Genomic DNA, 24,953 nt, shown 5'->3' on the forward strand with positions numbered 1-24,953 from the left:
CCTGAACAAGTCCAGCGAAGTATGGTGCTGCCGGCAGAATCATTGGCACTCCATATGGATGTAGCAAAACTCCTTGAGACGACAACATGGTTTAAGTGATAGTATTACTCCCACTAAAGCTAAACACATCAATTGAAAGTTAGGGGAAAATCTATATACCAACTTCTTCCAAACTCAGAGCTAGAACCAAATAACTTCTGTCAGGGGCAAAGCCCACATCAGCTGTAAAAAAAAGAAAAAAATTGACGTCAGCAACTCTTAATGTTAAATTTTTCTTCAGAGACAACAGATAGAGACAACAGCTGCAAACCTAACTCTACCGAAAAAGGAAGGTGCTATTTTGGGACCAGCTTAAGTAACATGACTAACCAACTACTCTTTATCAGTTCAGATTTTTAAGTAGTATACACATACAGATCAAATTCTGTACAGATCTACCAATTAGAATTAATTTTCCTATCAGTTCTGGCATATACATGACGACAGTTACTGTTAGAAGCCACTTAAAAAATAATCAGGTTTATCATGATCGCATAAATAAATGTTTCCCTGTATTTATAAGCTGTTAAACAATATTCATGTGAGAGTTTAAACGTTAGTCTGTTACATTTCATACATATTCTGTTTTGATTCATTATATTTTTATTGCTTATTTTGAATATTTGAGCTAATTCATGCAAGCTACCTACTTCTATTAGTGTAAACTATATTTTACTGGCTTTTTAACTTTTCACAACATCTATGTTGTTACATTTATCACAGCTTTTTTAAAAAGAACTACTTTGACCTTTAGAGTATTTCACATTTGTTCTCCAATTAAACTTACACTCGTAGTTTAAGAGACAAAAGAGCAAGATTTAGCCTCTTTGCCCTCCTAAACAAAACAGCTTTGCTTTTAAAGGTGCTACTTGCAAGGCATTCTCTTCCACAGCTAAACATTTTTACTTTAGACAAAACAAACTTAGTCATTAACACCTGTTTCAAGTGCAATGTATCTTCTGTTACAGATATGACTAATGACAAGAAATACAATTGAAATTGAACAAGATTTTTTTAATTCAATAAAGAATTAGTTAGGTGCTTAAAACTTCCTGTTACAAGTTAAAAAAAAAATTAAAAAAAATTCCTCTTCTACAGTCTTTGAATAACCAGGGTGCTTCACAGCAACAATTTCAGCTACTTGATTTTGTTGCATAATTACTTTTCCAGATAACTAATTGCAGACAAGATTTGATGTGATACTCAATTATTTAATGTCACATTTTGACCATCATGAAAGGTTTTCAGTAATTGATTCTCACGTATCAAGGCAGCTGTGTTGCATGATTTAGAAATCTACCTTAGCAGCTGCATGTTGGCCCTCGGTACTATCAGCCTTACTCCATTTCTAGCTTTAGATGTGGAATTGTGACCCTCTCTGATGCTCAGCTGAGAGACTGACAATGAGGACAGCAATTGTCACATCATGAAGTGATGTTTAAGAAGCCTGCAGTTTAATTACTGAGCACACAGTAGGCTGACACATTGTGGCTTTTGCCAAAAGACTTTCACAGATTCCAATACAAAACCAGTTATTACCGTTCATACAGAAATACATAAACAAAAGGTATATATGAGAAAGCGAGCTGCCATTACAACTCATTTAAAAGTATCTCATTTATAAAAAAAATGTTCATTTTTATTATTACTTATTTGTTTGGTCTAACAAAGTGAGCTGCATTGGAAGAGGAAGGAGATTTCTTTCACCTAGGAATGGAGATTATAAAATGGATTCTGCAAGCTTTACCCACATGACTCCAGTGGGACAACTGACATACATAAGGACTGTTAACTGCTCTGTAAAATACTTTGTCATTTTTTTTTTCAGCATATATGTACTTGATAAGATGTTAGAAAACCTAAAGAGCAAGATGATTTGTACAGGGAAGCACAGGCTTAAGGGAAGCTTTTCCATGATCTGTTTTGGGACAGTTTTTACTTAACATTTTCATTAATTATTTTGGCACAGGGAAACAGGCTGATGAAATTTCTTGATGACATAAAGTTGGAAGGCACTGTCAAGACTGACAAGGATAAGAATATTATATAGAAAGAACTGTTCAACTTCAACCTTACAGATGGCATTCATAGAAATGGGATGAAATTCAATAATACAAAATGTAAGGTCATGCTTTTGCTAATAAACTCAGGAGGAAGAAAAGCAGGACCTCACTGCATCTGTTTAAGGAATCTGAGCTGCTAGTGTGATGCAAATATGAAAAGGCAAATTGTCAGTGTTTCTTAATTGATTTTATTTCTCTATTAATTTCTTAGAGGTACTTCCAATAGCATACCACTCTTCATCCACATTAAAAAAAAAGTCACTTCAACTACAACAGTTGTGGAGAAAGTCCTTTTTGTGTTGTTCAGGGGAATGAAGCAACTATGTTGTAACAGGAATCTAAGAAAGTTTGATTTGTTTATCCTAGCAAAACAATCTGTGAACAGGGAAGAAAACAGCAGGAGGAAGAGACTGTTTAAGCTAAGGACAATCTTGACACACTAAAAACCATGGAAAAACTAGTTATGAATACATTTAGGCTGAAAATATTTTTCAAGTTATTTTTTAAAAGGAATTTGGTGCTGGCTAAGTGAAGGTCTAGAACAGCCTTCCAAATACACAGGAATAAAAAAGGATAGTTTATAAAAGAAAACTATATGATGTCAATAGTAGCGGCAGTGTGAACTCAGCAACTTACAGGAGGATCCTTCCAATCCTTTGCAAACAGTATAAACATTCAAGAATAATGAAAATTATCAAATGTCTAAAAAGCATTTATATTTACTATATTGCAGATTGTAATATATAAAAATAAACTTTGAAAATAAACTGTAGTTACCTGTTTTAAGGAAAGGACGCTTTGCTCGCCTCACTACAACAACATGCTTCTAAATGTATAGCCGTATGGCACTCCAAATCCAAGCTCTGACTTTCTGGTTGGGCTCTCTGATGATGTCCCATGTGTGCACCAGCTACCTAAGTTCGCACAAACCTCTGTGAATCAAAACCACAGAAGTACAATACAGCTTTACTTGCATCTCCGCCCCGTGCCAAATTCTGCACTTACGCCAATGCAACTACATCAGCTTCTCCACTTTAAGCCAACATATTTGTTCTCCCCCCCAGCCACACAAAAGGAAATTTGTCTTAAGTTTTACAGTTCACCGTTAGTTACCATTAATGGTCACTCCTGTTCTGCAATAATATACTGAATACATGAAATCTGACCATAAAGAGTGCCAAGGGCTCCAAGAATGAGCCTAAAGATTATTAAATATGCTAATAATCCTGTTTCACTTTAGCAGGACCTCTAGCATGATTTAAGGTTAAGCATGAGCCTAAATGTTTTTGCTAGGACAAAGCTAGAATGGTCAGTAATACGCACATCAGAAGCCACTGATGGTGACAGTACTTACTTCCTGCCTAGTCCAGGATTCCTGCTCCCTGCAAAAAATTAAGTGTGTGTGTGGGTGGAAAAGGGGAGATCATCTATTTTAAACCACTATACAACTTCCACTTCTATTACATTCTAGAAAATTATAATGCTGTTAGATAAAAGTGACTTGCTAAGCCATCTTCAGCATACTAATGGAGGGCATGCTTCTTTCAGCTGTTTCCAAACTCGGGTTGGTTTTTTGTTTGTTTGTTTTTTAATTATTATTTTCAAGGATTTTCTGAAATTGAAAACTGATTTTAAAAATGAAAGACAGGAGAAAATAACAATAAAATAAACTAGTTTTATAGATAAAATATAAATCCACTAATAAAAATATACACTCTTTTGTTTTATTTCTGCAGAATTTTGCTAAAAGGCAGGTATTATTTATGAAAATGAATCTGCAGTTTTAAAAATTAGCAGCAATATAAGAATTCAGTCACATTGGACTGAAAACTCCCAGGTAATAATACCTGAATCATAGCTAAGAAGCTTGTACGATACACACATTTTTTAAACTTGTTAATTAAAGACTATTTTTGAACCAATAATACAATGCATTATTTGAATTGATTAACATAAGGGACTATAATTATTCTACACAGAAACTGACTGAACAATCAGACTTCCAAAATCTCACAAAGTAGTCCTGTTATGAACTTGCCTCCTAGAAGGAAGCTGGTTTTAAAGGTGAACAGTGCAACGTAAGCAAGCTAAGGCAGCAGTCGAAGGTCACAAAACACTTCAGTGTTTCAGTTCCAGCACCCTAATGCCATAGCCTTGTGTTTTAGCACAGAACTGAAGCTACTTGATGGGAGTGCTCCAATACTGATTTCACTGTGGACTTCCTAAAGTCATTTGAAATGGGAAGGAAGTGGAGACTGCTTTACAGTATGGATACACACAGAAAGAAATAAAGCCAGAAGTATGCCTGAAAACTGGGATACACAGAGGTAGAACAAGAAAAATTAAAATTATGCAAGAAGGGCTAAAGTTTTGATCCCACCTGCATACAATACCTAAATATTCCCCCAAGCAAAAGCAGACGCCTAGTTTTATTGTGGTTCAAGGTAAAAAAGACTTTATCAACTTCCCTGGAGCCACACTGCCTGGAAAAGGCAGATCCCTGCAATGCAGTCATCAGCCAATCAATGATGTATGATCTAATCAGATCCTGACAGAAGTAATCTATTTAGATCATCTTTCTGCCAAATAATTAATTCTTCTTAATGCCTATACCTAGTTCAAAATACCACAAACAATGGTGCTTCTAAATGCTATACAACACCAATGAGCTTCAAATAATTTCTACTTCCTTCCAACACTGGCCTCACTTTCCCGTCTCCCAGATCATAAATAATTCAGATACCACTTTGGCACCCCCTTCACAGCTTATGCTATGTCATATTTGATTTCTTAAAGCTCTTCTTCAAGCCTCCCGTTTTCTGGCCACCTTTCCTATTCTCCAAATGCTCTCCATTTTCTCTTTAAGATTTCTCAGTGATATTCTGGTAAAGAAGAACCCAAAACTGAGAGGAAAAAGTAGTTTCCATCATTCATAGCACCTTTAGCTTACTGTCCCTAAAAAAAGTATTACCAGATGAGCACGTGCTCCGAAAGAGAAGGTGAAATGCCATTGATTAGCACAGCCTGAGCTAAGTAGACCCAGGCATTATGTGAAATACTGGTAGACAGAAAAAGCTGTCCTGCATGTTTTCCCTCCCCCTCTCAACCACAACTGTTGTAACTTTTCTAACTACTACACTCGTCTTCCAAAGACTATTTCCACTTTTCTGGAAAAAAACATTTGGGACCAAAGGCTCTTCAAAGGCAACAGAAGCGCTATCCAGACTTGACACCTGTCCTCAGCTGCTGACTCTCTTGCACTCTTCTAAGCAAAGCTTGAAGTACTTGGAGGAGCTGTTCATGTCAAGTATCATTTCCCCAGCCAACTCCTATTATACTTAACAGCAGAATCAAAATACAACATGAATATTTTAGTGACTTTTAAAGCAGAAAATATCACATACACAAATCAAAGATATCTACTGATCTCATACTGATACAAGTGCAGTGGATGCTGTCGAGTTTGTCAAGTTTATTAAGCATCTCAGTTTACACTAGTGTATAGGGCAAGGATATAGAAACTGCTTAAAACTGGAAGAGCCCATCTTTTACAACTATCTAAAACATTTGTGGGATACAGCACATTTGGTATTAACACATTTTTTCTTCCAAACTTTAAGTTTCTATTTGAAAATTACATTAGCTTTTAGGAGCAAATTAAATCTAGCTGCAGTTTAAGATGAACCTAGCTCATTCTTTCAATCAGAAACCAACAATGCTCTAGTTCCACTGAAGTTCAATTTTCTAGGCTTTTTCTTTTAAATATACAAAGGTGGCAAATTTAGATTTCAAAGATAAAGATAAATAATCATAGTCCTGCTGCCTATGAGAGCTTCCAACAGAATCACCTCACGCAAAAACTTAGCATGCGTATTTGGGAAACAAAAATCAAGGCTTTCACATTATAGACCAACTGGTCTTACATTATTTGCAGTGCAATATCTCAGCACATGCTGGACTCTGAGTACATGGTCACTTCCTTTTCTTTGGTTTGACTAATTCCAAACTTTCTCTTTTGTTTTCAGTACTGTGCACTGGCTAAAGAATGGCATGTTTACTTTGTGTTTCTTCTGGAATTCTCCCACAAAAACAGCTTCTTTCCCTCCTTGCCTTGCCCCACAACACATCCTTTTACTACCTCAGCAATTATACAGTATTTGTCATCACCTTCAAGGGCTCACTTCAGCCTGTTCCTACCCTAGCTACTACTGCAAACAACTAAAAGATTAATATCTTCTTCACATTGCCTTGAATATTATGCTCTTCATCTCTTAACCATACTCAAAATGACACTGATGCTTTCTCCTCTAACTTCCTGATAGCAGGTAAAAACTTTTCTATAAACACCTATGAATGTTCTCTTTCAGCCCATAAAACTTCCTCTTGCCAGAATGACACACGAAAACGCCGACTGGGGGATGAACTAACTGCTGAGTAGAATGATAACCAATATCCCTGTTCCTCTGCAAGTCAGCTGTACATCTGTAACCATCTTAGACTGTAAATTCCTTTTGAAGAAAACTGTGTCTGGTACATGAAGATCATCACCTATGACAGTAATATGAAACAACACACACACTCAAAATGTATACATCTACTTAGCTTCACTTTTTCAGGAATGTACAAAGGCAGAGAGTTTCACAAAAACGGCTTGTGCTCTTCTACATGCTTAGAAACCCTCAGTTCCTGCTTAGACTAGACTGCCAGAGATACATATTTGTCTCCTTATAGCAGACAGAGTGATTTACCCTTCAGTGAGTTGCAAAACACATTCACTTACAGAGGCGATAAATGCATGCTAGAGAGATGAAGCAGGTTAAAAAACAGAGTTAAGGGATGCCTCTGTGGCTGGACTTCCCTTTGGCAAAGCAGAGAAACATAAGGACCTGTCATCATCCATACATATCATGGCACAGAACTGGAGAACAAGCTGTGAACCACTACTCCCTGAAAAAACAAACAAACAGGTGCCTTCTGACTTATCTGTGCTTTCATATGAATTAGAAAGATTCTGACTCACAACCAGATTTGTCTTTTTGTGCCAGCATTCATGTCAAAATTAAAGTAGGATGAATCTGGGAACTTGAGCTATTTAATGTGCCAGGCACTGAACTAGAAGAAAGGATAACATTAGACTGTGCAAGATGTCACACAGAAAATGGTCTTCTAAAGCTACAAAAAGTGGTGCAGCACACATGTAAGCCATCTGTAGGGCAGCTCCTTGGCCCTGGAGAATTCTATTTGTGAAGTTACATAGCCAAACTACTGAAAATGACAGACATCTTCCAGTGGCATTATAAATAGTACTACATATATATTTCTTAAAATGTCAGGCTATATATATATGTATTTCACAAAATATGTGTTATTATCATACTTTCACATCTCTTCTTTAATCTCATTCATTTATTCTTCTCTTTTATATGCTGGATATAAGATGCCCAAGACATATGTATTTTTGCCTGTATTTTGCCAACAGGTAGGAGGTAGGAGTAAGCTGTCATCTTCCCCTCTGGGTACATTCATTTGCAAATACAGACCAGCAGCAACAAAATACTTTTTTTTTTTTTTTTTTGCAAATCAGGAACAGACTGGCTTCTAATCAATATCTACTCTCAATGCAGCCTATTGATATGCCCAAGCAATGTCATGATAGGTTATCATCCATTCCACACAGGATTTTTGCCAACACTTGAGCACACAACCAGTCCCAGTATCAGTTCATGGTCATCTTCTTGTTGACACCAACATGCATAAAACAGTATCTCAGGAATGTAACAGTGTATTCTAGGACGGACAAGCCATCCACCTGTCACCGTCATCTATCAGGTTTTGGTTGTGTGGAGATGACAGCTACATATTTTCATTGACAAATCTGGTCAAACGGACTTCTCTTTATTGTATAGTCAGCCTACTCTGACGACTGCATCACAGGAAGCTATGACTTCTTCTTGACCTCAATTAGCACATTCATTATTCGTCTAAGTAAAGTTTTTCATTTGCTTCCCTTGGGAACAGCAGAGTATCACTGTGAGGATCTTTCAATACAACTTCACCCACTTAATACACACAGGATTTGCTGACAAGTAACAGCTACTTATTCCCCTGAGTAAAAGCCATATTAATAGGACTGCATGGTGAATCATGAGATGGCATTAAATCATGCCTCCTGCCTGTATAAATACATCATTCAAGCACCCTGCTACGCCAAGTGTAATGGTTTGATTGCAGAAACCAGCATAGGGTAGATATCCTAAGTGAGCAGGGTGCCTGGGAGAAATAACCTATTAAAACCCCAAAATAATAAAGACCCTACAGGTCTTCAGAGGCATCAGAGGGAATTTCTGTTCAGAACTGGCAAGTTTAATATTCTCCAGAGATAAAATATCCAGACTTGAAGGCATTAGATGTAATGCTAGCTATAATTCAGCCCTATTCAAGACACCAGCAGCAGTTACTTAAAAGTACCAAAGTTTAGCCAAGAAGTACAAGCTAGAAGCATCTGAGGCAGGCAGGATTTGGCTGAGAGCATCAGAAGGCACACTTGATATGAAGCTTGCCTTCAAATCTGAATACCACAAAGTTAAGAAAGCTTTTTCAACTTTATTGCTACTCTATCTGATGTCATTTCAGTCTCACAGGTATCTCCTAACACAACTGTTCGGAGACACACTTAATCCCATGTTCAGCAATTCAGCCATCACTCCTAAACTCAGTTTGGTGTCTTACAGGTAGCTGCTGTGCGTGGCCTAAGCAGCCAAGAGATTCCACAGCACAAGAGTACCCACCTTTTCCTGAGATGGGTCAGATCTCTTCTGCCCATAGCCTGAGGGTCTGGGAATGAGGCCAGGTCAATGTGAGGGGAATTGCTCTGGTACTCTCTGCAGGCACTTTCATTCAAACAGCTATTACACAGGAAAAGTATTTTGAAAGAATGAAGTTCCCTGGATTAAGCTTCAACAACACTTCCTGGTAATACAGTGAATACATCTCACCTTAAAGAATCACATCATGTCTTTTCTTTCCTCCCTTACCCCAAGATCTCCTAGACAGTATTCTACTTATTCATTATAAATTCCAGTTCTAAATAACTATTCTAATAAGCAGGTGATTTTTCTTCAGCAACCACAGTGAATACTGAATTCATGTGAATACTTGATTTCTAATGTTACCTCTCACAACAACTTGCTCGGGACAATGTAAACCTATGGAGATGTGCTACTAATCAGAATAACAGAAGAGGATAGAATAAGCACCAAAGAACAGAAAACCATAACACTTGTATGAATACCAGATGGTATTCATTCTCAACTTTTATCAACTTTCTTACTTTCAGTTAATTCCATTTTATATTAGAAGGGAACACAGAAAGGATGCCCTTCTTAATCTCTCTCTTAACCAATCTTCATTTGGTTTTAATCAACCTTCGTCAGCGCCCTTGCAGTGCACCAGCAAAGGACTGGTGTAAATTTGCACAGAGAAAGGCAACAACAGAACAGGATGATTTTTATTGAAACCAGTACTTTAGCTCACTTCAGCTGGTCTTAAGGTTATCTGTTGGATACGAGTAAGACTTAATTGCTGCAAGAAATAAGACATAGAGGCAGTAGTCTCCTTCTAAGACCAGAGATGTGCCCAATTCTCCTGCAATGCAACATAGGACCATCAGACACCAAAAATTTAACTTAAACTCTTTGACTGAGAGAGCGTCTTAACTTTTCTCAAGATTTTTCAATAGTAACCTGTCCCTAACCAGAAAAAATGCAACCCATAATACTGTTTAGTAAAAAGCTAAACACCAAAATGCACATCACTGAACACCAGCAACAAATGAAAATAAGAAATGTAATATTTCCTTGCAAGTTTTGACTTGTGTTGCTCAACAAACAGGAACTGCACTGAAAGTTCCTATCCCGTCGTTCCCACAGACATAACTGCTGCACATCTGGATTTTAAAGGCTATTATTGGAACATCTCTCTGGTATTGCCATGACAGAAGAGTGCTACATAGCTGCTTCTACAGAACTGTCAGATTTCAAGATAATTAACGAGTCAACTGGGACTAGTGAATTCTTACAGAAACTAGTTTCAAAGGTTTTTATAATTCTCGCAATTTCTTCTTAGTGACAGGTCTCCTTCACAGCCTGCTTCCTTCGACACTTGTGTAATCCAGTACCACTGCATAAGCAATGGAACTTAACAACCTTTATTGTTGTCTACTGATCTATTTGGCCACTTGTGGTGCTAGGAAAAGAGCTTAATTTCCTGAATCCCTATCCTGTACTCTTCAGCCCTCATTAGCTCTTTGAAAATATAAAAACAAAACACTGAACAGTTTTGTGCTCCATGGCCCTAATTCCTCGTGAAGTTATCCAAATAACCAGTGTCCACCACTATCACAGATCAGATGCTGCCTGCTGTAACTCAGCTTCCTTCACAGATCTGTGAAAACAACACTTTCCCTTAGAGTTTCCATAAAGCAGTTTCAAAGTTCATTTTCTGATGGAAGTGGGCACACATCACTTGTAAAATTTTAGTATAAATAAGTACTTAAAACTATTCTCAAGCAAAATATAAAAGAATATGATGATGAGAGAGAATGCACATAAACTGTACAATGCATTAATTTTACAGCAAGGCCAAGGATAGCATCCTTAGTGGAATTTAATAAATGGTATTGATCTACCCCAGCAGAATTCCTGATCCTGGTTCTCTCCCATTAAAACGCATTTCTGCATGGCATACCAGAAAAAAGACAGTGAATGCTCTACTCCCATGTATGCATTTGAAGACACATTCACACACGGTTTGTTTGGTTGTATACAAACCTATGTACTTGTTTATAATGAGCAGTTCCTAAGAGACACACCCTACCAAACCATTTAGCAATAAACTTTATAGGAAAAAACCCAAACAAAACCACAGTTCCTTCTCCTCCCACCCCGCAGTGAGTTTCTGAAAACACCTTGAAAACAAAGTTCCCTACAAACAGTGCTACCTTGGCATTCCCTCATTTTTTAGAAGACTGTGTTTAGCACTTCCTGTTTGAGTTTCCATTTGCCACATGTTTGTGGAGAGTTAAAACTGCAAGTGTAATCCTCCAAATCTATTGGGGAGGATTTACTGACACTTGAAGGAACAGATTTGAAATCCCTGTTTTACGTTCCCAACTTTTGCTGCAGATGCACACGGACAGGTGAGAGGGAGATTAGGAAGCATTTCTAACAAGCCCTTGCACAAAAAAGTGTATTTTTGTTCCATGCTAAAAACTGAATGCCACTTTGCAAAATGACATTTAAACAAGCACCTGGAACATCAGCCCTAACTGAGTTAATAATGCATACTTTTCTGAGTAACTATGCTTATACTTTTCTTTTTTCCTTTGAATTCTGCTCTTTATGTATATACAAGGGATAGTTTAGATAATGTTAAAGTGATATTGAACAACCTTATTTCAATGGAAAACCTGTGTGAACAACCACATTACATTAACAGCATTTCAAAGGCCTCAAATATACACATGTAAGAAAGAGCTATAGATAGCTGTGGTTCTCCCATAGCACACAGTGGCAGCTCAAGACCCATGAAAATACTACAAACTGATGTTCTTCCTTAAACATTTTTAATAGGTGACTTTATGCAATGATAAAAACTACAGAAGGCCTAATTTTTAAGATTTTTTGCATTATTTGTGTCTGGAAAATTTTCTTCTACATTTTATTTTTGAGGCAGAAACAATCACTTGCTGTGTAATTGGAATTTTTCAGTGATTTACATTAATCCATCCAGAGGGAGTACAGTGGACATCAGTGGTACATAAAGAAACAGTTGACAGGTACATTAAAACAAAACAAAAAATTCAAAATGGATAATGGAACAAGCACTCTTCCAACAAGAAATCTATTTGTATTTGTAGAAGAGTCAAGTTCTACAGTGTTGTCTCCCTGCTTGTACAGTGTAACTTCTTTTGGCAGGGGAGTACCAAGGGTTTTCTGCCCTGAGTAAGATCTGTGAGAGTAAAAGCAGTTTGAGCATTGCCTTCCCCAACTAGCATCGAAAATAATTCAAGTTAATTAATGCTTTCTCTGTAAACAGTAGGAGTTCATCAGTAGCTGTTTTGGTAATAAATGAAAGTTAATACACATTTCTAATTTCTGCATTAGCATTCAGAACTCAAAAGCATTATTTAAATATAAAAAGTGTATGGTGAAATCAATTTAGTGGTGGTGAAATCAACCTAACCCACGTATTATAAACTAGAAATTCACTATTAAATAAAAATTGCTTGAGATCATCACCTATTTTTTTAATGGAGTAATATTTATTCAACCAAAATAAAATATTATTGCGCAAATACTAGACAACTAATTACATAATGTACCTTTACAAAATAACATAATATGGGTGCAGCTTGTTTCCCTGTTTTCTGTTTGAAAAATAGATTGTTTAATAACCCATCAAAGCTATCTGTAAACCAAGGAAACAATAGAGCAGATGTTGACTGTTGTCTTGTGCCTCACAGACATAATTAAATACAATGAAACACTCATGCACCCAAATAACAGAGGACAAACAAATACAAAAATGGTACTCTATAAACATAAACCTCATTTACTGGGCACCTGTCCTATATTAATCTGTGATATTTACACCAGTGATGAAAATGGAAAAGAAGGTATTTATCTGCCTTCAGAGTACAGAACAAACAGAAAACTCCTCTCAGTAGTAAGTAGCTGTATCTTCTGCAGTCCTGGTTCCCACATTGTTGACTTTCATAAAGCTAGGAGGGAACCGTATTTCCTATTGTAACAGCCAGGACAGGGCAGTCACGTTTTCTGTAAGCAAAAGGCACAGGAACCAATGACTCTGAATGATCCAGACTAAAACCACCACGCCTGCTGTGTAATCCAAAGCCTTAAGATTCCCCTGGAAGATCAGAATCCCTTTAACTGCAAAACACGTTCCCTGTAATTATTTTTTACCCTCCACCCCCTTGTAAAACAGTAATGGAAAGTAAAGATTAGATTCCACGCATATCAAACCAAGTGTTTTTTTTCTAGGAGAATGTCCCATAACATTGTTTAATACTCTATTTCACATCGCAATTTAAGAGGTTTTTTTAAGACCATCCTTCTTTATCTTCATTTCTACAATCAAATGTAGATACATACTTTCTTCAGTAGTATCAATATTAATCCACTATTCAAAAAGAATCATTATGTGAATTTATACACAATGAAGTCCCCAATCTTGCAGCTACTATTGGGAAACAAAGTTTCCAGATTAAAACAAACAGCTTTAAAAATTAACACTCACATGTATTGCAAAAGAACATGGAAGTGTATTTTTGCTAAAAAAACAATAATTAAAAAATCTTGATTTTGAAATGATAAATGCTTTAGTGTTATTAAATTTTTAATTTTAGATAAAGAATACAAAATTGCTTTGTTTACTGCAAACATTTTACTTTTACATTTTATTTAGTTATTTCTAAGAAACAAGACAGAATATAATGTGATCTGCATCGCTGTTAATAAAACCATGCCAGCCTTTTCCCATAGACAACGCTATAAAGCATAAATACCAAATGGAAAACAAATGGAAGTATAATGCCACTGTGAAGCAAACCAATCAACCCTAAAACAGCTGAGATAGATCTCATCCAGTAGTTCATTCATTCTTTATAGAAAAGAAATGAAAATATTCCTAGGTGAATCAGATTAAAATAAATATATAAATATATAAAACAACCACCCTCAGCAGCTCTGAAAGGTTGTAAAGCACTAAATTCCTTTGATTTATGAAGGCAGCATGCACCACATTGAGCAAAACAACTCAGCATGCCGGGACCCTTTTCCCTGAAATTCCTTTATTAACACAACCTGGCTCTGCTAGTGAACAAAAGCAGTGGTGCGGTGTGTATAAATCATTAATACTATGCTGTGCAATGCCTGAATTTCCTGTGTGAGCTGGAAAGCCTTCCTGCACAACAGGGATTTTGGGGTTGGAATTGGCTGCTATGAAATGTACTTCATCATTCTCTGTGTTTGACGCTTCCCAATAGCTTTGTACTTTTCCTTTCCTTTTTCTCCCCCAAGCCCAGCAACTGCAACAGAAATTTATTGGATTTTATGTCTGCAAATAAAGGAAGAGAAAAGGAGGAAAGAAGCAAGCAAGCTCATTTAGAAATAGAACCCTTTTCCCTTCATTTAAAGATAGGTTTTGTTCAAGTAAAATCTACTACTAATGAATAAATTGTGAATTTTTTAAAATGTTTAGTTTACTACTTTAAACTGAAAAAAGCTTCTGAAAATGAGGTTAGTCTTAAAAAAAAAAAATCAACTATCACCCATCACTGAAAAGGTGACTCTTCTCCAAATTAAGTTGGGTTTTTTTGGTTTTTTTGGTTGGTTGGTTTGGGTTTTTTGGGGTTTTGGTGTTTTGGTTTTTGGTTTTTTTTAGAGCATGCAGAAAGAAGGGCAATGCCAGGGCACATGGAACTCCTCAAGTTACCTGTATCACTGTTTTTACTTAACATGGACCAAAAATCTTTCCACAGAGCAACAGGCAATTTCATGTACATGTGCTAAGCGTGCTGTTCTAAGTGGAGCTGGAAAACATGGTAGCAACAGGAAAGGAAAGATAAACCAAAACTCTTGGAATTACGCTCCTGTATTCCTGCAGCAACACACACTGAACTGGGACAGGGAACATCAAAATACTTATCTTGCCTCTGAAGTACATACAACAACAAAAAAGCTGAATGTTTTTTCAGACTTTGAAATGAAATAGCAAGTACTCTTTATAAATATTCTGCACTGAAATATTCCTTTTGGGGCTAGACTTAGAAAAACTAAAGAGTATGACAGAGAGAGTAAGGCTGAAAAAGCAGTCTCCAACCATATGCTACCCATCAGGAACAATGACACACATCATAAAGGTAACTAAGGATACAATCAGTCTTTCCATTAGGCCAGAGCACGATTCCCAACATATCAAGCATCAGCACCATTGACAAACTAATTTTTCGCCATCTAACCAGTAAATATTTAAGACCCCTGGAATGCAGTTGTGCGAAAGTGAACAAGCTAAAGTCAGATCAGGGAAACGTTCCAGTGTGCCATTTTACACTTATGCAGCCATCCAGCAGACTCAAGATTACAAGAATAAGCCTGCAATCCATGCAGAAGTCCCTCTGCATTACACAATAATGACATTCTGAACGGAAATAAATGAAGCCCCTGCAGTGCTATTCTGTCAGCTTTTGAAAGTAAATAACTTCGCTTCTGACAAGAGAGAGACATTTTTTTCCTCCTCCTGCCATAGAGCATTAATTGAGCTATGCAGCCATGTAACATCCCAGAGACAGGACTAATACATGACAAGGAAAAAAAGCTTAAGAAAGGAGGGGACACTCATTGAATATATGGGCTGCCTGACTTCTTTTCACCTCCAAATTTTCACGCTACCTCTGTTTTGACAAGATCTTATTCTCTGGGAGAACTTTTAACAGGTTTTTTGCCTCCTGCTGTAATGCTTACTAAAACTTACTTCAAACATATACTTTAAATTCACACTGTCTTATGAAAGACAGTGCCATTACAAAAACATAAGCTTATACCTTAAAACTTCTTCTCTCTCCTTGTTTGTAAAGGAAGTTTCATGCTCATAATCAATGCCTGTAATTAACTATTTAATTTACAGAAGGCTTACTGGTCACAGTAGAGATAATAAAAAATAGCTGTAAAAGAGGCCTATGAGAACCAAAACCAAAGAAGCAACCTTCAAAACTACATCATCATAATAGTAAATGTTAGTGCAAGTCAGTATGGAATCAAGGCAAGGCAAATCAGAAAGTATACACACACCTCTCAAATATACATGAGATGATACTATTAAATTTATGCACTGTTACAAAAATGGCATATTCAAGATGTTACAGATAGGAACACCAAGACTTTTTGGTGTATTTGACATAAAGGGTTAAAAGGTACATTTTTAAAATGGTCTAATATGAAAGCACTTGCATTCTTATACACGAGCATCTGAACATCCCAAGTATTTAAATTCTAAAGTACCACACACTTACTTTCCATATGGGAGGTGGGGGGAAATAACAATCAGTGACTCACTGAGAACAAAAAATAATTCACTGAATGCTTCAGCTCTTACTACAGTATCTAATTTTGATTCTGCATGTGTTCAATGCAATGAGAAAGAGCAGGATCAAAACACAGTGAGATCTCTCCACAGCTGGAGCCTGCAATAGTGCAAAAGACCAAAGGCCCAACTACAACTAACTAGTGAAGATACTATAGATATTAGATATGCTATTTTCTCTAATTAAATTCACTGGGCTGCTGCACTGACAGAGTAGGAGGGGAAGCAAAATGTAAAAGAAGTCAATGGCGCTGCACCAGGCAACTCAGAGGTAAATGAGCAATGCTAGCAAAGAAATGACAGGAGTTCCTCAGGAGAGCTCTTGTACTACACATCACACTTAAAAACTGATAAATCCATCACACATACACCTTTAAAAGGCAGGAAAGCTTGAAGGATTCTTAGAGGGTGTTGACTTCTCCTTTCCACTAGCATTATTCTAACTCTATAAAGCAAGGTGATAAATTCTAGTGTCACAATTTTCATCACTTTAGTTTATACCACCTATTAAAAACTTCAAAAATATTTTAAACAGAATATTAACATGATGCTAGTATTTATTTACACACACTGAAAACCAAAAAACTTCATAGACTAGTATTTAATGGCTACTGGTCAAAAAATCTAAACAACTTAAATGAAATATCTACAAGTTGCACTGAGAAAAATCCCCACTTAAATAACCAACGCACACTTTCCTTGCCATAAAATACCACACATTTTTTTCAGAAAATAACCATCCATATACATATTTAGCAAATATCAATGAATAGTGACAATTTACGAATAGCTCAAAGCAGAAAACCCAGTCATTACTTTTCAGCTAAGTGTTTTAAAATGTTCAAAGAGCTCAGTTTTTCATTATAAAAACAATGATTCTAAGCCAAAAATATTCACCTGCTTCTGCCACATGGAAGCTCCTTTACATCTGCTCTTGCTCTTATTCTCCAAAGCAGCAAGTAACCTTCTTAGCTGATTCTGGTTGGTTGGGGGTGTTTTGTGTTTCAGGTTGTTTTTTGCGGGTTTTTGTGTGTGTGTGTGTGGTTTCAGTGTTGTTTTTTTTTTCTTTTTTTTTTTTTTTTTTTTTTTTTTTTTTGGAGGGGGGCAAAGGGGGGTTTCTTCTTGTATTTAAAGAGGGGAGTACTTAACTAAAGCACCTCCTCTCGCTATTGTGAGAAGAGACTGACCTTGTTTGACAATGCTGTAGTTAAATGCCCCAAACTAGCCCTTATTCAGAGTAAGTGCTGCTATAGCACTTGATCTCTAAGCCACTTCTCATTAGTCCCTGGAAAACAACACAACAGCTCTTGTGAGACAAAAGATATGTAAACATGTAAATTCAGAGGTGGAGTCTCAAATACAAGCTTCGAAGTTTACTGGTGAATAGCAAACGATCTTATTCACCCTAATTAAGATAAACAGGATATCAAGGAATCATTCTTTACTTCTGCATTAACAGTACTTCTGGAGGCAACAATTAGAGTCCCACCCTTTGAGGTCCCTTTCAGCCGGGCACTACAATTCCCTCGGAGTGCCACACTGCCCTTCAGGTGCACACACATTCGCATGACACTGGCTGCAGCATGGCAATTCTTTTTTTGTTTTAACAGAGGACTGTAATTTATCTGACAAAGTACACTTTTTTTTTTTTTTAACCCTACACATACGAATAAACAAGCACTATGTTTCTCTTGGGGCAGTGAAGCTGGTTAAATGAATCAGAAAACCCTGAAAAGATTGCCTACCCTCAGTCCATCAGCTACTGGACAATTATTCAAGGCCCAGCTGTAAGAAAAACAGATGGTGAGTGAGCATTAGTAACGTGGACTTCCTTTCACTCATGCAGTCATAAGCAGAGGTTGTATGTTCTCACATGAAAATTGCCATGAAATAGCAGACTGAGGAACAAAATTGTGCAAAGACTCCAATTTGTAAGCTAACAGATGCTTAAAATTTTCACGAACTAAAGCCAGATTAACTGATTTTACAGGAGAGCCACAGAGTGAGTACTATAAATGGACTCGGTAAAGAAAGGCAGTGTTCTCAAGACAGGTTTAAACAGTGCCATCATAAAACATCAGTTAGTGAATTCAACTAATATACCTGATCCTTTGAAGAATGAGTAAAGTATAAAATGCAAAAGGCATACTTAAAACTGTGACTGCAATCGTGGCAATTCAGCAATTGATGTCCTTGTGGTCTATAAAAAAGGTAAACTGTATCCAGGAATTGTTCATCCACTTTAATTCTTTACACAATTTTAGCACAAAGATAATCGGTTCTAATCCTTATTCCATTATTGACACTATTGATTACATCAATTGAAAAGGCCACCAAATAAATCAACATTGAATTAAGCCATGAAGAAAGAATGTGATAAAAAGTCTTTCAGACTCCTATAAATCATCAGATCCAGAAGCATGACATAAGTAACCGAGTGGGGAATTCAGCTTTTCTCCATAGTCATAATGCTTAAGGCCCAAATAAAATTACACTAATTTACCATGTAAGCACTAATGGGATAGCTGGGGTAGAGATGGAGGGTTTGTTGGTTTTTGTTTTGTTTTCATGGTGGATTCTTTTAATCATTGATACAAGAGCTGTACTGTGAACTACTTTCTTGTTAAAGACAGAAAAGGTTGATATTGAAGTTTCAGCTCAATTGTTTTCGATCTGTGAATGTCCACTATGAGCAATTGCTCCATTTAAGAGGAATTACCCTTTGTACAAACCACTTCACTATTTAAAACAAAGCACATCTATCATCATTAAACAGAAAAAAAAAATTACCAATTTTCAAATCATGACAGGAGCACTGGATGCTATGACATGGAACGTTACATGGTTTTGTTTTTGTTTGTTTGTTTTTTTTTTTAAAATCACAGTTGACTTTGTTACTTTACTCAGAAAATACCAACTAAATAACCCTACGTCCAGGCAAACATGTATCATAGGGAAATAACAGTTAACAGAACTAAGCTTCCATTAATGTACACTAAATCAGAACTTACAGGCGGTCATTTTGCTGTAAAAATTACTTCAACCTAGCATTTGATGTAAGCGTCTGGTTAGAAATTATTTCTTACACTGATGTGTCATATTAAGGAGAATAGAAAATAGATGCACTTAGCTGTTTCTAACACCATAAAGCATTATCAAATGATTGGGTGCACAAGAAATCCGAGTTCCCTTTTCCTGTATCTTTAAATATTGACATGAGGTGAAATTCTAACCCAAACACACCTATGCTTTTCCCAATTGTCCCTACCTTTAAAATAAAACGGTAAAATCTTCCAAATCAAAATCATATATCCTCTTTCTATTTGTTGCTGCCACTGATACAGTAATTTTGGTTTTAATGTTGTTTGAAAACTCTGGATTTCTAAAGTTAGAAGCATCTTAGTAAAAGATAACATCCAAATAATTTTGGACCATTTCAAATATCTGAACTAACTCAGAAGCATCCTTCAGTTTTTGTTGCCTTTTTCAAGTGAGTATCTTGACAGTTAAATCTGTAACGTGAACTAGGCCTCTGTATTTATTTTCAACAGTTAAGCTTTAAATGTTTTTAGGTAAAGTATCATGTATGCACAGACTGTTTTTTAAACAAAAATCAGTTCCTCAGTTCTTAAAACATTATATACATATGTAATCTGGAAGATAGCAGAGCAAATACTTAAGTTTCTATTACTGGACAAATTAGTAGAGCACTTCTGGGGGTATACTGTGGAAAACAATTTATCCATGTACACTAAACAAACTGACCAAGTGTTGTTAGTTTAACAAATAAATAACGGCCTACTTTAGAGCTGTATTAATAATTTAGGAAAATCTGTGTTTTGGCAGTCATTTACAGAAACCACCATCCTCATGGCTACATAAATATTCATTGCCATGAAGACTGGTTTGCCCATCCTGAGAAGAATGTAATGCCTTTCATAGTCCTTCAGGAAAGACATATATTCAATTATAAAACTTAAATATGACAGAATATTAGTGTATTTAGCAGATATACACAAAAATAGAGAATACATTTTTTCATAGATTCTAAATAGATAGTAAAGTTTAACAATTGAGAGAGAGGTCAGATGTAATACAGATGTCTGAATTCATTTTAATTGAGGTGCAAGGGAGCAGACATCCGAAGTGCAACTTTTAGAGGAAAAAAATACTCAGTAGGTTCACATAATGTCCATATACTGCTGGTCACAGGGTCCACAGGCAGGGGGAATCTCTAGTTATTAAGTTGCCAGATAAATCTTTTAGGTTAACAGTGTTTAAGATCGATAGATAACTTTATAGAGTGATAAAAATATTTACAGTTTCACTGAAATAGTGATATTTGGACTAAACATATAACATAGGTATTTTTGTAGGTTTGCTAGAAATTATCAGCTATGGGAAATTTATTTGTTTTTTTAAAAAGCCATGGTAAAAGTTTATTAATGTTTTTCAAAAATACGAAACGCTTCTTAACCTTTTAAAACCAGAACCATGTTACATTAGCTTCATAGGCAATGTCACCAACTACTATCTTTCTGCCTGAATAATTTTGAGATGAAGTAACATTGCTTCTAAAGAAATACTTAACCAAATACATAAAATAAGACATCATATCTGAATTAAGATTATAATTATCTGACTCTCCAGGAATCCAGAATAACTAAAATGCCAACCAGCGACCAAAAGAAGCAACAAGCACAGAATTTTGAACCTACCAATTATCATCAGGAATTCAGATAACTTTTTAACTTACACAAAATTGTGAACAGTAGAGGCAGAATGATTCTAAACTGACAATAGGATTAACCAGATGAGAAAGCCAAGACTTAAACAAAAATAAAAAGATACATTCAGTGTGGCAGTTAATCCAGTTAAAGAGTTAAAAATTATCCGCTAGATATAGCACTTTGTAAAGTGCATTAGCAACCACTTCTCATCTCTCTCTCAAATGGAATAGATGGAATTGAATTCACTATTTTAAAGTAATCATTATGGTTGCACAGTTTCTTAAACCTTAAAAGCAGTGCCATACTATAGATGTGTTTGCATAATGATACTGCAACAGCTCACACAGGAAGGTTATTATAGCACCTAACCCCATCTTTACATTACCCTTTATTAGCTCCTTGTGTGGCCATCTTGACCTCTCACCTTAATTCACATTTTTCTTTTCAAAAGCTGGATCTTTACATAGAAATTGCTGTTTGGCAAACTCAAAATAACAAATGCAACACAATACAGGACTACATTTTGTATACAACCAGTAAGTGCACAAGTCACACTGTATAATTAAAGCTGATCTAGAAATGTCATTTCCAAAATATATCCAGAATACAGACCAACTAAGAACATACATTTTAATTATGCCATGAAATTTATTTAAATATTAAATACATCATAATTATCTGATGCAAATTTTAATTGCAGACATATGAATCCCTCCCACATACATTTATAATCTAGGGCGTATACAAGAATCTTTTATTATGCACTCCCATGCTGTAAGTCAGAAGTGGTTTATACTACACTATTAAGGGGAAAAAAAGCTGCAGAAGGGTTTATATCCTGCAAATACTTGAGTTCAGTTCTTTCAGCAGTAAGAGAAAACAAATACTCCGAAATAAAAATAAGATTTAAATCTATTTTATATTATCTTTAGGAACAAAAAGAAATACTGTAAAACATCTTCCAGGCATTTGTAAATACAGAAATAAAGTTAGAGACTGCTTCATGGAAGTCAATATGCATATGACTGTTGTAGTGGAAGTTGGAAGAAATGCCCCTATTTGTTACAGTAGGCATTTTTTTTTTTCTCCTAAGTTTCAGCAGAAAGTAACAGAATAAACAGGATTAATCATTTTTGCATGCTAACATATTTCTGTCTTGGCTCTACATACTTACTAGATGACTCTCTATAACAGTGCACTCAGTTATAAAATAGAGAAGTAGAATACAATTATAATTTCAAAGTACTAGTTTAAAAAATAATGTATCATTAGCCAGTTATTTATTTCATATTTTGACAGAGAGAGGGTATCAATTAGTAAATAATATGGCAAGGGAGAGGGGTGAAATACTTAAAAAACCCCTAGAAGCAAAGATTATATGTAATTAATTAAAAAAAAAATCTTAAAAATGGATTAGAAATTGGTTTTGTTTTGCTGATATCAGAACATTTTTTTAAACCCATTCCAACATACTTCAGTGATAGAAAGAATACTTCCACACAGATAAAGCTTTATAATTTTTTTCTTTTTCTTTTTTTTTTTTTTTTTTTCTGTGAACTAAAATTCAGCTTGATTTTAATCAGCAGCATGTTTCAACACAGACCTAAAATTCCTGGCTTCAAAGAAGGCTTAAACAAAATTGCCACTGGGCACATTTACACTAGAAGTATAATTTATGCCTGCAAGTGAATAAAGAACAGTCCTTTATGGCTGAAACTCTGCTACAGTATCCATGAGACATGCAGTCAAAGTACTGTGTTAAAGATCTATAAACAGCATCAATAAAGGCATTGAAAAAAAAATATGCAAAGGCTTGATGCTCTGCTAAAATATATTTTCTACTCACTCTCACCATTCTTAAGTGCAGGCACAACATCCACTCCACACAGTGGGAGACATTTATACAGTCTATTCACACACAAAAAAAATCTCCAAGATTACAAATCCCCCAAACGATGCTGACAAAGCAGGCACTATAGGAAAAGAAAAAGTTAAGCAAACTTACCTGCTGTAAGTACATAAAAGTCAAGGCACAGGAGAGCTGGGGACACATGCCCACATTCGGCAGTGCCACGCAGGTTGCACCCGTAAGGGGATGCTGCATGGTGTTGCTCTGAAGTCTACGTAGAACAAGCGAGGGGGCTTGCATGCAAGCACGTTTGCCCTATCTTGTCACTACGTTTTTTTTTCCCTTTAGATTATTTCAGTAAGAAACAGTATTTCTTCAATGCCTTTTTTTTTTCCCCTGCGCTAGACCCCTACATTCATTTGTCAGCTAAGGCAACTTGGTAGATTTAAACTACGAATTTTTAACAGAAAGGAAAAAAAGAAGACACAGCCTGCAGCCTATTGATGAGCAAATGGAACTTCCTCAATGACAGAGAGAGCTGAAGCTTGTCTCACAACAGTAGCTGCTGACTAGTAGAGAGAGAGATTGACTCAGTGAGGCTCAGTCGGCTGGTGCTGATGCTGCACAGCTTCTCATTTGTCAAATGGGTCCTAGGGCAGGGTCTTTACCACTCACCAAAATTCAAATACTGCATTTTAAAAATCCCTGGAGAGGATAGGGAAGGAGAGAAAGTGAGCATGCTGCATCACAGGCGTCCATGAGATCTGGGCAATTAGTGTCATTGCCCAGCTGGGACCGAATGCCTGTTATGATTCTGCATGCACGCATACACGCTCACACACACACATTTTTTTTTCCTCCCAGGACTCACACCTGACTCTAAAAGGGCTTTCCCCTTCTAAGAACAAAAGTATGAAGCACAAAGTGGGGAAGGGAAAGAATCTTGGCTAGTCAAGAGGATTCCAGCAAACATATAGTACTATTAGTAAACGAGCTTTTTTAAAAATAAAAATAATTTTATATCTACATTTCACTCACCATCTAGTTTCCCAGAGAAGTCTACAGAACCATTACAGTGAAACTGTGAACTATCTGTGTAACCATTGCAGCAGAAACACTAGGAATGAAACAAAATTCTATGGCACAATGTGTCTACTTCACCGGGGGGAGGGGAGCAGGCTTGGATAAAGACTGTATCTTAAAATTGGTCTAAACCCCATCTCATCTAAAATTACAAATTTATTTGACAGCTACTCAATCTGTTATAAAGGACTACCCTATCAGGTTACATGGAAAAATTATCTTTGCAATTTTCAGAATTTAATGTTTACTTTTTACTTTAAGAGTGATACCTCAAATTAGTATTCCACTCCTGCAGGCTTTTTCTTTTCCCCTCTTTATTTTATGGAGTAATAATTATTCATTAGTAGATCTAGTTAGTCTTTATGTAATAAAGTAGGATGTGACCTGCAAATCAAATAATTTATATTACAGCTTGTCCTTGAGGTCCTATATTACAGATCTCTCTTTTTTTCTTAGATACAGCTAGAGTATAACAGAAGATACTACTATTTTTAATTAGAATTTGACAAATTAATTAAATATTAATTCTTCAGGAAAAAAGGTCAAACCTCAAAGCACCACCTGAGGTTTTGAAGGGATTTCTTTTAAAAAGATTTTAAAATTACCTATTTTATAAGGTACCTAACTTCCACAAAAACACATCTTAGATCAATAATTTAACATTAACAACAATAAATAAATAACCCACACACAAGAGAAGTCTATTTTATCAACAGCATAACTGGTTTGATATTAAGATCTACCCTTAAAGACAAATAATAATCCCCTCTTAACTGGAAAGAGATACAAAACATATCACTCCAACTCAGGCGCTGTATTAAAAATATATATACATTATTTTTCATTCTACATGTGCGCACACATACCTGCACCCACACAAGCTTCAGAGACTGATTTAAATCCACTAAGTCTTCTTCATGCAAAATAGAATATTTTCCAGCAGAATCACTTATTACATAATTTTCTTTCTCAAAAGCAGTCAATGCAACAAAACCAACGTATTTAGAACTCAGCAGTCAACACCAAAAC

General features: G+C 36.0%; 1 long non-coding RNA gene across 1 annotated transcript; it reads right to left on the reverse strand.

Moving 5' to 3' along the window:
- LOC104528502 (uncharacterized) lies at window positions 1-23,038 on the reverse strand. The gene is made up of 3 exons (XR_728049.1): window positions 22,998-23,038; window positions 2,880-3,034; window positions 1-222 (listed from the first exon to the last, which is right to left on the reverse strand). It is a non-coding gene; the product is annotated as an uncharacterized LOC104528502 (long non-coding RNA).
- Window positions 23,039-24,953: the final 1,915 nt, after the last annotated feature.

This window comes from Antrostomus carolinensis, unplaced genomic scaffold (genome assembly GCF_000700745.2).
Source record: "Antrostomus carolinensis isolate BGI_N321 unplaced genomic scaffold, ASM70074v2 scaffold5297, whole genome shotgun sequence".
Lineage (NCBI taxonomy): Eukaryota > Metazoa > Chordata > Aves > Caprimulgiformes > Caprimulgidae > Antrostomus > Antrostomus carolinensis.